The sequence below is a fragment of the Dromaius novaehollandiae genome, chromosome 6, assembly GCF_036370855.1.
Source record: "Dromaius novaehollandiae isolate bDroNov1 chromosome 6, bDroNov1.hap1, whole genome shotgun sequence".
In the NCBI taxonomy this organism is placed as follows: domain Eukaryota; kingdom Metazoa; phylum Chordata; class Aves; order Casuariiformes; family Dromaiidae; genus Dromaius; species Dromaius novaehollandiae.
In genome coordinates this window covers 43,358,602-43,371,515 of record NC_088103.1, presented here as the reverse complement: position 1 = coordinate 43,371,515, position 12,914 = coordinate 43,358,602, and the positions used below count along the sequence as shown (strand labels likewise).

At 35.9% G+C, this 12,914-nt stretch overlaps 1 long non-coding RNA gene across 1 annotated transcript; it reads left to right on the top strand.

Annotated features, from left to right (window-relative positions):
• The first annotated feature begins 5,821 nt into the window (after positions 1-5,821).
• On the top strand, positions 5,822-10,607 carry LOC135328754 (uncharacterized). The gene is made up of 2 exons (XR_010389787.1): positions 5,822-5,989; positions 6,156-10,607. It is a non-coding gene; the product is annotated as an uncharacterized LOC135328754 (long non-coding RNA).
• Positions 10,608-12,914: the final 2,307 nt, after the last annotated feature.

The window sequence follows — 12,914 nt, the reverse complement described above, 5'->3', positions numbered from 1 at the left end:
TCCTACCTCAGTATATTTAACAGTCATTCTTTACTTGTTTTTCTGCCTATTTCATCATACTACAGTTGTGCTGCATTTCTTAAGGATTGAAGCCCATGACCTTTTAGCATAGTCCAGTCCAAAGAGTGACATGTTAAGATGTAACAGCCCTAATGATTATTTAGACTAAATGTACTCCTGCTGCTGTTTGTTAAAGATTAGAAAAAAAAATGTGTATGAATCCCATTAAAAATTGTGTTTGGTCAGGAATTTAAAAATCAGCCATAAGATGCAATTGGTATTGAAACAGCATATCACAACTCAGTTTAATGTGGTTTCATAAATATGTATTTACCATGTAAAGACAGCTACCCAATTCTTACCTTTTTCAGTTGCAGCTCTGGCCATCTTGTAGAGTAATATCTTTGAAGAGGAACTGGTGAATCCAAGGATGATTTGAAAACTAGATACGGTACCAGACTTAAAAAGAATTCTTACACAATGATGACTTCATATACCTCTTTCCATTTTTCCATTCACTGAGCCATTATAGGAAAAGGACTACCTTAGAAAAGAAAATTTAAAATAAAGCATTTTCACTGCTTTTAAATATTTTTTCCTCCTCAAAAATGTTGATTTGACAAAACTTAAAAAATTTCACAACCAAAATACTTTACAATTATTCCTGTCTTTATAAATGTCCCTGTAATTGCTTAGAGTTCATCATATGTCTTCAGATAGCACTTGTGAAAGTTCATGTACTTTTTTCTCTTAGATAGTAAACAGAGAAGCAAATTCTGCTAGATGAAATCCAAAACTAATGCAAAAATTCCTCTCATTTACTATGATGTAAATATACCAGTGATATAAGCAATGTCATAGTTTTCTCTAGATGGAATAAATTCCCTTCACAAAGTTTGGGAAGTGATTTGGGAATTTTGAATACAAAGCATTAAACATATTTCAGTGTATAATGACACTATGCCAAATGCAAAAGGAAAAGGAAGATGTCATTGTGTCCCACAAGAATCAAAGGACAGGGAAATATTCATGTTCCACCAAAAAGCTTTTCTTCTGTTGCAAAAAAAGTTACTGCAAGATTAAGCTACCAACCCTTTCAATACCAACAGAACTTCAAGCAGGTAATTAGTATCATTGATTTCAGGGCAAATCTTAGTTGCCTCAGGTAATCTATGAGTTTATATGCATTTATTTGCACTGTCCAAGAGATTTTGACATACTTCTTTCTCCATGTGAAGGAAAACTGGATTAGTTAATGTACCCATGTTCTACTCAAAATATATCCATTATAACACTTCTATTAAATATGATCAGTCAGATCCAATTTAAACACCACTATCTGTAGAGTTTTAATTACAGTACAGCATGGGAAACTCTTATACAAGTTTTGTTAAAGATGCAAGTTTGTTAAAAACTTTTCTCAAGAGAAAACTAAGTGTAAAGTATTTCTCTCCTTATGTAAATATTCCAGAAATTTAAAACAATAACTTTGATTAAATAACTAAAACTGGCTCAGTATTGATCTCTCTCAATGTTAAAAAAGTATGGAACCTCTCTTATATTAGCAAATCTGCCCTGCTTTTTCCAGGAGAAGGGTATTTCTGCATCTGCATCTGGTACTAAAATAGCATCAGTTCCAAAGATGAAACTCAGTCAGCTATAGAAAGGCCTAAAGAAAATAGGTGCCTCTTACTATCATTTGCTGTATGTTTACAAAAACTTACTATATGTATTTCACTTTCATCTGGGAAGCAATTATTGATACATCATAGTATGCTGTTTAACAACAGCGATGCAATGAGCTATCAACAAGTGAAAAAACAAGACTCATCTATTCTATAATTTGCTATCCAGAAATTATGTGAAAAAACTCAAGACAAGACAAAGCAACTTAGTCAAACAAGACAAAGTAACTTATATCTATTATTTCTAACAGGAAATAATACAACAGAAATTATAAGATAGGTTTTGAGTGAATATCAACAGTATTTAAATACACAGTGAAAAAGTCCTCAACCTGGGAATGTTGCTATGGGATACCAATCCCCCCCACTGCTTTAAGACAATGGACTAAGAAAGACGGCTTCTCAGGTTGACAATGGCTGGAGATGTATCTCTTACACAAGCACATGAATGGTAATTATTTTCTATCTTTCAATCTTAATTCCAGAGTTGCAATTAGCTGTTTTCAAAGGAATTTATTAAAACTGTAGGGAAAGACCAAGATTCAAGCAAGGCAAAAAAAAGCAGAATAGACAGCATTTTCATAACTTTTCTCTGTGTGCAATGTACCTTTGGCTAAACTGACTTGTTTACAAGTTTGTTTTTTCAAGTTACTTTAATAAGCAACTTCCACAGCTTCCTAAAAGCAGGATAATCATACATGCCTAACGCAACTGAGTTATTGCTTTAACACAGAGAAGAGAGGAAATGTAGTCCAGCTATCCAATACGAAGATAGTTGTTGTCATGAGGCTTTTTCACAAAGACAAGCATTCCACAGGGCCTAAACATGTAACGCAAGCATTCTTTATTTAAAAAACACTGTGCTATTGTCCTTTCTTCAGGTCTATCAGATTTATGCCAGTGGAGTTTCATTAAATTCATTGGCCCTGATTTATGTGGAACGAGGGTTCCTTGGCACTCTAAGGTGGTCCTCACGGTGAAGATCCCACCCTTAGAGCACATTTTGTCATTTGCCTTATGCACGTTTTCAAAGGGCATCTATAAAAAATACAAAAATTCTAGCACTCTCCTGCCCAAGAGGAACAAATAGTAATTTAACCTTGCCAGCACAATCTACTGTACTTCTGCTTCTATTATGTCCTGGTTTCCATACCAGCCAAAGTGCAGAATGAGTGGAGCCAAAACATTGAGGAACAATAAGAGGCTTCATATTTACTGCTTTCACACTGATATAACTCCACTGACATTAATGTAATTACCTCTCATTTACTGGGGTAAAAGGAAACAGAACTGTGTGTAACAGGTACATAGGTGTTCCCAAGTTATGACACAATCATTTCAAATGAAGCAAAAGGCAGCTGAAGTTCCTTACTCTTTTTAGACTGTACACTTTAATGTCACCTTATGAATATTTATAAAGTTCTTTTACAGACAGATAATATTTGAATTTCAATTGTTTAAGGATGTTAAACCTCCATTTTAATAGATATCTCATAACTTCTGAATTCTTAGCATACCAGCTCCAAATGCTGCATTTTTAAGAGTTAATGGAAATACTAGGTTTTCCATCATAAGGTTAGAGGAGTTAGAAAATGCAATTTTCCAGATCCATCCAAAATACCATTAATTCTGCTCCTTGCATACAAAACAAGAGGAACTATCAGAGTCACCGTTTGTTTAACTTAAGGCAAATTCTTTAGACTCTTTTGCCTTCTATTCTTCAAATAAACCTCTCAAGATAATAAAACCAATTAGACTAGAACAACATAAAGTCATATTTGGAAAATATATGGAAATATCACAAATGAGGTTAATATTCCATCACAATAACATTACGTTTTATTAGGGGGTCGTTAGGGGTCTTATTATGCCTGATCCTGAATGAAAACCATTTCACTATTTTTTACAGTTTACCTTAACATTACTGCTCAGTTTGCCAGCAGGTACTGTGCCTGAAAGTCAGTAGAGTCTTTTTCAATTCTTCATGGGAGAACAGGTCTAACCTGGTTTATTTCTCTGGCTAGAGTCAGTGAAAGAAATTTTGACAGGCTTGCTCCTTTCTTTGTGCCAGCAGTTGAAGAAATATATTCTCTGACTACTTTGGTAAGCCTTTCCAGCACCTGTTTTAAAGGGGCTGTTGCCACAAAATGTTGCTCCCACAATATTAAAACAAAATATAGTACCTACTCCCTTTCTTGCTGTTATTTTGCAGCTCAAAGAGGAACACAATTTAGCAAAGTCTTATTTCAGTCAACAGTTTCACTGAATAAACCCATTCCACGGATTCTCTTTGCCCTTAAAAAAGTCAACACATATTTATTGCACCATATTTCAGCCATGTTCCACAGTTTTGCAGCATTCTACAGAAACTGGTATAATACTTCTTCTGTGATAGCCAAATTTTAAAAAACAATTTGCAGTGCTATTGGAGAGCAAAAGCCATGGTTCTTTCTAAGGCAGATCCTTCACTGTTCTTAACAGCATTTTTTTTTCTGGAGAAATTCATATTGTAGCAATCTACATTCTCTTAGAACATCCTGTGGGCATTAAAAAAAAAAAAATCTAAAAACTTAAAATCTAAAAACTTCCTGGGATGAGAAAGATGGATGTAACTGAATAGCATCTATGACAGAAATGGTGCTGGAAGTGAGATCATGAATTCTGATGGATGACTATATATTATCATATGGACACTGAGACTGACTATTTTAGTAAACTAATATGAGTCTGATGAGAAGGTAGTATAACGAAAAGTCTGTCAGACGCCACCTCTCTGGAGGAATCTGGGTTTCAAGGGACTGAAATTCACTGTGGGAAAGTTATACAGTAGATACTGTTACTTTTAAGATCATAGAAGTACTGGTTAGAAGGGACCTTTGGAGATCATCTCCTCCTACCTCCCACTAGAAACAGGACCATTTTAAACAGTAGCTCAGGTCAGCCATGGCTTTGCCTACCCAAGTCTTAAAAAACTCCAAGGACCTTTCTAGGAAATGTTTTTGCAGTACTGGATTACCTTACTAAGTAAAATTTTTTCCTAGCATGGCCATTACGAACTTCCCAATCTACAATTTGTTACCACTGCCCCTTGCTGCACCATCTGCCACAGACCTTTGGGTCCACTGCCTTTGTCTGGTGCAGTTGAAGGCTGCTATTAGATTGCATAGTCTCCTCTTCAGGCTAATCACTTGCTCTAGGCCCGTGACCATCCTTTAGCCCTCTCCTGCATCCTCTTTGACTTCTTAAAATCGTTCTTGAGCTGGACACAGTATTTCACATGTAGCCTCAGCACAGTGTCAGGTGCTGAGGGATAATAACTTCCCTCAGTCTGTTTGCCATACTCCTCCCAACATAGGCACACATGCAGTTTGCATTATTTGCAATGAGAGCATACTGTTGGCTCATACTCAGCTGGACATCCACCATAAACCCCAGGTCCTTTTCAGCAGGGCTGTTCCTGTCTTATAATGATGCATGGGATTCCTCCACCCCAGATGCAGAACTTTGCACTGGGTGAACTTCCTGATGTTTTTGTTGCTCCACTCCTCAAGGCCCCTCTGGAATGAAGCTCAACCATTTGGCATGTCAACCCTTTCCTTCCATTCAGTATAATTCAAAGATTGTTTGAGGGTGCACTATGTTTTTCTAACTATGTTTTTATAAACATGTTGCAGTACATGATTCTGAATAAACAATGATTTGCTTTCAGGAGAGGCCATGCTTATTATTTACCCTTGTCACTGCTGCAGAGGGAATAGTCTTACAGTCAGAATCCAAGTCACATCTGCTAGGGTGATCACAGCTGAGTCAAGATCGCCTTGGTATCCAGCCTCTAGGCATGACAAACACTAAGCCCAAGAGGTGACAGCACTGAGTGACAGTTTTAGAATATTTGTAGTTAGTATTTTTCAGTTTAAAAAGTAGACTTATCAAAATTAAAAGTGCAACTAAAATTATCAGGGAATTATTTTAGTTTTAGTAGATAATTCATTCATGGGGTAATAAAACCTTCTTAAAAAATAAAATCTCTGTTTCAGTATTTTCTAAGAGAAATATTTTGATTTTTACTTTAAAAAGTGATAGAAGGAAAAGTGTCTTTTCATTTGATGACCTATTTCTTGCTTTTTTAAGGGAAAACCATTATCTGCAAACTGGTGAATCCACTATTGATCCAGATGCAGTCATGGTCCAAGACTGAAAACCTATCGAGCTTCACTTCAGGGTTCCAGAAGATGTCTAAGACTCAAAAGAGTCTTTTATAACCATGAGAGCATCCTGTACCATATCTCATTTCATCACTTTCTGTGAGTATGATTTTTATATGTCTGAATATGAGTGAATACAAGTAGACACAGTAATGACAAATTGTTTCTCTAAACTGTAACAATCTTTCTCAAATTCATAGTGGATTTCTATTATAAATTAATTGATTCTGTACAGGTATTGTACTGTGTATTTCTGTATTTTCAGATGCTCCTTGTATGAGAATCTGAGGGCAACTAATGCTTGGGAAGGCACATGAACAAGAATCCTCAAAAAGCAGTAGTCAAGGCTCAAAAGACAATAGCACTGGAGGCATTGCAGCTTTATGCCAGGACTCCAGCTTCCCAGATATCCCTTTTATTTCTCCGTACAGCCTATACTTGGTGGACCATAGGAACTGTCTGTTTTGCAGAACTGTACATAAACCTCATCCTACTTCTAGATGTCATTATAACAGCTTTACCTTTCCATATTGCAGGGATGGTCTAATTTAGAGTGTGGTTTGGCCCACAGATAAGGAAAAAAAAACAGAAACAGTTCGGAAGAGTAACAACCATGATTACCTTAATGGAACAACTCCAATAAACATATTCAGTGGTTGTATTTAATTGAACTCTTAAGAATAATTATCATACTAGACTCTCGAATTCAGCTATAAAAGTGTCTTTTTCCTATTTAGTATAAAATATGCTGGAACTATGCCCAAAGAGATGATTTGGAAGATTCCTGAGTGTAGGGAAATCCTTATATTTATGAAATAGCCACACTATGCAATATTCAAGGACCAGGCAATGAACATTCTGCCCAGAAAATACTTCAAATCTGTTTTTATCTATCTCAAAATAATGAGTTAAATACTACAAAAATTATGCATGATTAATTGTGAGTTAAAAGTAAAACTTGGAAATGGCATCTCACTTAACCTCATGTCTTTCAAGATGCTCTTAAAGCCTCTGAGCTTTGATTTAATTACATTTACAAGACTTAATTAATACTTGATACCTACCTTAAGATGACAGGGATTTCATTTTATCTGCACCTCCTTTCATTCACTTTGGCAACCAAACTTCATTTTTTTGCCTGTTGTTGGCAAATGACTTGAAAGACAGTATTTTAATCCTGTTTTTGCACTGAAAAAGTATCGGTATGAGATTTATAGACCCACTATTACACAGTTAAGGCAGCTCTATATTACTGGAAACAAAATGGTTTGTGTAGAATCTATCCCTTGGTATCTCTTAGAGCAAGAATAACAGGGCCTGGCCTATATTCAGGTCGGAGCCTTAGAATAGAAGCACTTATATATATATATATACTTACAGAGGCTGATATTCATGCTCTTTCTTAGGATTCACAAGTCAAACAGGGCACAAGAAAGCATAGTCATGGTGGAGTAAGAAAAAGCCCAAAGAGACTCAGGTCCACAAAGAGCTTGGAATAGGCCTTCAATGTTCATTTCTACCATCGGATCAGCAAAGGAAAAAGAACACCGGCCACACAAGAGAGAGGGTGTTTCAGGAAAAGCAAGTGCACAAGTCCTTAGAGAACAGTGCCTAATACCCAAAGAATGCTGAACATTGGTAAAGCAACTGGGGGGAACAATTTCAGAGCATTTTAGTCTTGATTTTGTCTAGATTTCTTTTAATGGTGTTCAGAAACCTTAGCAAACTGAGAAGTGACTAATTTCCCTGCTGAAATGAATTACAAATATGGTGTACAAAGGCTGAAGTTCTCAGACAGTCTGTGCTCAAATCCCAGGGCAATCTTGCATATCAAGAAAAGGTCCCAATTTGCTTGGGATAGGTATAGCCATAGAAGTCTAAAGAATGGTGGGGGGGAGGCGAACCTAAAGGCAGTGACAGGAACCTACTATGTCTTAGGGAATCTGCAAAGTGTAGCTCTGTGGACTTATGATCTGATTTTGTATCACTCATAAGGCTCAAATAATTTATCAGTAGATCAAGTTCATTTCACCTAGTCCAAACACTAAATCTATTTTATGGCTTTTGTTCATGGCTAACTGTGCACGAGAACTGCAAAGATGCTTCAATCTCTGCTCTTGTTGGAGACCGGGGCTTTGCAAGAAACAGCTTGGAGAAGGCAGCAGAAGAACGAGACAGCCAAAACACTGAGAGCAGTCCTACAGCTGAGTGAAAATAATAATCATCCAGAAGCCATTTTAGGAAAGAATAAGGAACTGCACCATTCTGTAAATATTTTGAGCAATGCTCTGTCATTGTTGTTATTTTTATTAACACCTTTTATGGTTTGGGGGAGTTTTATTAAATTATAAAGGGGTGGACTAAATGATGCATTGCTCACTGCATCAGTTCGGGGCAATAACACATGCTGATTTTAGTCATCTAATTGCATTTGACTTGACCGCAGTAAATCAGAGCCTGTTACAACACGTTAACTACCATTATAACCACAGTTAAGTTTGATGCTTGAGAGGGGGCTAACTAATCCACTTTTACAAGAAGGTAAATTGATTAATCTAGCATGGTTCACAGTATGAAGTCTGGATGCATCTGTAAAATTAATATCAGTTTCTGCAGCTCAGTACATTTCAAAACACGTTGCATTATTGCACTGCTGCATCTTTAACAGAACTATAAATAAGCCTTGGCTTCTTTTTTTTTTTCTTTTTTAGTAGCTAGTTCAATGAAACTATGCAGTAACAATTCTGACAATGCAAAGGAAGTATTCACAGCTAGTATAAATCAGGGTTATTTCACAAAAGGCAATGGACTGAAGCTAGTTTATGGCAGCTGGAGATGTGGATCAAAATAGTATTAATGCGAATCCTGCTGCATGGAGCTATTTAGAATTATTTGTGAAGTAACTAATCCCCAGAAGCTTCTTTTCTGGTTATTAATCAAAATATGCTAGTTATCCTGACCTGCTAATAGTGCAGTTGGGATAAGTTTGCATTCCTCACACAAAATTCTGCCTCATCTTTTCATACTATATATAGTTTTATTATTTTGATTGACAGTAGAACAAAATAGCCTGCCTTTCAACCCCCCAAATGAAATCAAACGAACGCCACAGTACTTGAATATTATATCAAGATAGAATGTGACCTTAGAAATCCTATGGCCCATCGTAATTCTAATCAACCATTCTTTGTATGTTTACAAAAGTGTGACTACAGATGTTTGGCTTATCGTCACCAGTTTTGAACACTAAAGCATTCACACCCAGACACACAAGAAAGTTCCAATTCTTTAACTTTCTCTTTTAAAAAAGTATAGGTCTTTGGGGGAACATTATGAGAAAATTCTTATTATTCTTGGAGCTATTCCTGTTTATAAAATGCCAGATCCCCATAAACCATAATGATGATTATGAGATCTATTTGAAAAATAATTGAAAGAAATCATTTTGCAGACTATGCAGTTGATAGAATTCTCTGAGGCAGGTGCTGAGGAAAATGCACTCCTCTGAAATTTCAGTGTCATCACAAGATATTGTACTTTGTGAGACTGCCTACTGCTAATAATCACTGCCAGGCAAATACGTTCTCAATACTGGAAAGGAATGTATTTTCTCTGGCTGCTGAAGTAAAGAAAATGCTTTGTGAAGTGCAAACATCCTTCATCTTTCTCAGTGTTACTGGAGAAGTCAGATTATTTGAAAATTTCTCCCTTCTAAATGGACTGCTGCTCTTATAGCTGAAAGAGAGTCTGAGGACAAATAGAATGATAGCTGTTCCCATAACAGAGAAGATAAACTAAAGATATTACAGTATAACAAGATCCTAAAACAGACTCCTAATTAACTTGAAAATGATGCTAAATGAACAGAAGCCATAGTCTTAGATGCTTTCCTTACTACTAATTTTTTCCTTCTTGGCATGGCTTTATTTCAGAGCTGATGTAGAAGCATATATTAAGTGTATTATTTAATTCTTGCATAAAGCTTATTATATAACATTAGAGAATTTTAATAGGTCATGAATTATGCCATGATAGTAATCTATGCCTTTCTGCAAAGATTTTTACATGAGTCAGAAAATGTAACACAATGTAAATTAATGAAAATATGGTGAGTAATGTTTTACTCTAAGCTTTGCTTAATATTTTGCTTAATACTTTGCTTAATAAATAAATTAACCTCAAATTCACATCTATATTTGTGATTCAGCCATTATAGGTAGCTAGTCAGTAAAGAATGATCCATGACTTATGCTAGATAGTAAGGTAAGTTCAGCTAGTACGAGGGTTCAGTGTCTTTTGTCCTCTAAGGAAAAGAAAAGAAAAGAAAAGAAAAGAAAAGAAAAGAAAAGAAAAGAAAAGAAAAGAAAAGAAAAGAAAAGAAAAGAAAAGAAAAGAAAAGAAAAGAAAAGAAAAGAAAGCTGCATTATGTTCACTTTAAAAGGGAATCACCAGTTTCACAGATATGCATAGAACGATTGTTTGATATTGCCACATGGAATGTAAACAATATATAGGCATGGGAGTATGACATCATCTAAAATTCTGGAGGGTCAGTTAAACCCAGAATATCAAGGAATTTTACACATTAGCTTCTTGCTTTTTATTATTTTGATAAACTAAGTGACATAAGCCAAACTATGTTACCAGTGTCATTTTCAAAAGAATTTCGATCTTGTACATTATTTGGTCTGTTCGGAAAATAAAACATTTTCTGGCAGTTGGTTTATTCTTTCTGTAGTGCAAAGCAGTTGTATTTAGACCTTGAAATCTTTTATGCCTATATACTGACAATGTCAAAAAAACAAGGCCCACATTTGAAATGAATAAACCAGCTTGTGGTTGTTTCTCCATGGTACCCTGATCCTCACCTTTTCCTACACAGTAAAACCTTTGTGCATTTTGCAGCTATATCACACTCTCGCAAAGTAACAACAGCCCCTTATTCAGGTTTTACTGACCATAGGATATTAAGGAAATACAGAGGATATGACGAACATCTTATTTTGATTAAGCTGTGATTTTATTCCACAAGTAGTTTTCACACCATCTGAGGGTTAAGAATCCATTTTTCCAGATCAACTAAACTCCTAAAGGATTTACGTGCAAGGCAACTTTTTTATGGCATTGAGCTTTCCGGCTGGCAGTTTCATCTGGAACAATACAGTACTAGAATGAGCCATTTTTCATTTTGACAAGAGGAAAGGCAAAGGAATATGGTAAATGAAAAACATTCCTCTAACACAAATCTTTAAACGTTCTCATAGAAATGTGCAGTTGGCAGAGACCTTAAGAGGTCATAGAGTTCATGCCCCTGCACCAAGACAGGATCAGTTATAACTGTCATTAGTGATAAATATTTCTCCAACTCGCCCTCAGACCTACAAGCACTGACAACACCATACCTTGATCATATATAGTCTATTCCAAAGCTTTCCTATCGTCTCTATTAGAAAAGGGCTTTTTCTTAATATCCAATTTCAGTCTTCCTTGCTACAATTTCAATCCTATTTGCCATGAACAAGGAAAACAGACCATTTCCATCTACCTTGCAGCAGCTATTTTGTCCTGCCGGCCATGGACATAAAGACTGTGAGAGTTCTTTGTTTTTTCTAAAGTTTTTTGTATTTGGAGATGTATCAGTTCCCTTGAAGTTTTCTCATCCTCAGGCTAGCCTAACACAGTTCTTTCTTTTTTTTCCTCACAGATCACAGTTTCCACGCTACTGTTCACCCTCCTCACTTTTCTGTATACTTTCTCTACCTTTCTCGTACTGTGGTGGCCAAAACCAGACCAGGCGACGTCTTGTTTGTGATTAGGAGAGTGGGAGGAGAGCCACTAGCAAGCTATTGTCTTGTTTGTACATCACAGGCTGAGCAATTCCTTTTGCAGCAATATGATATTATTAACTCATGTACAATCTGTGACTTGTTCTTACTCTATGACCTCTCAGTATCGCCCATTCTGTGTTTACACAGTTGATTCTACTCCTGTTCTCTGATACACTATCAGTCCATGCTTCTCTGTGATGTCTGCAAATTCAGAAAGCATGCTATCTAATCTATTGCATCGTGTAGATCACTAATGAAAGCTCTGAAATCTGACTTCTGCAGAATGCTAGTTGGTACATTTTGACCCTGAACCATCAATAAACCCTCCTGAGGCAGGGTTCTTTAACCTGTTTTGTATTGATCCTATAGTAGACATGCAGACATTTCCTTTATTTAGAAAAATGTCATGTAAGACATCATTGTCAAATTCTTAAGTCAAAATACATGATATGTCCTGATTCTGCTCTGCTTTGTTTCCTTATCAGAGAAAGACACTAGATTAGCTGTCGTGATTTGTTCTTAGAAAATCCACATAGTCTATGACACATATCTGTTGTCTGCCTCGTACTTAACAAAGGGCATGTGATCATTTATTTCAGAACTGCATGGGAATTGAAGTTTATCATATATCTTTGAATTTAATTTATTAAAATCTATTACTTTTCTCATCTTTTCTCATTTTTAAAGATCGAAATTATATTTGGCTTTCTCCTCTCCTGAGAAAACTGCTGTCCTCCAGAACTTTTCAAGTAAAATCCACCTAAATTGCTTGATTATAACTGGTGCAGAAAAAGTGTTAAAATACTGCCCCTTCTGGTGTGTATACTGATAGCTTTCATTCTTTGCTGAATATATCAATATTTTTCTTGGTCATCCATTTACTCTTAAAGCACATATAAATTGATTTCTTAATCTTTCCTGGTAGCTGCATCTTTCTTTGCAACTCAACCTGTATGATCTTTATAAGTTTGTGCTGTTCTTTACATATTTACTCTTGGTAACCTGGACTAATTTTCCTTTGCCTGTTTTTTTCCACCTTGTAGTACAGGCCAATAAAGACGTTATTAGCACATTCCTATTTCTTTTCTGAGGAGTCTAAGAAAATGTATTGAAGAGATCAACCAATAGTCTTACCTTTATTCCAGTACTTTCCTTTTCAACACTGCCTATTGCCGATTCCTCACAGCCACTTACTT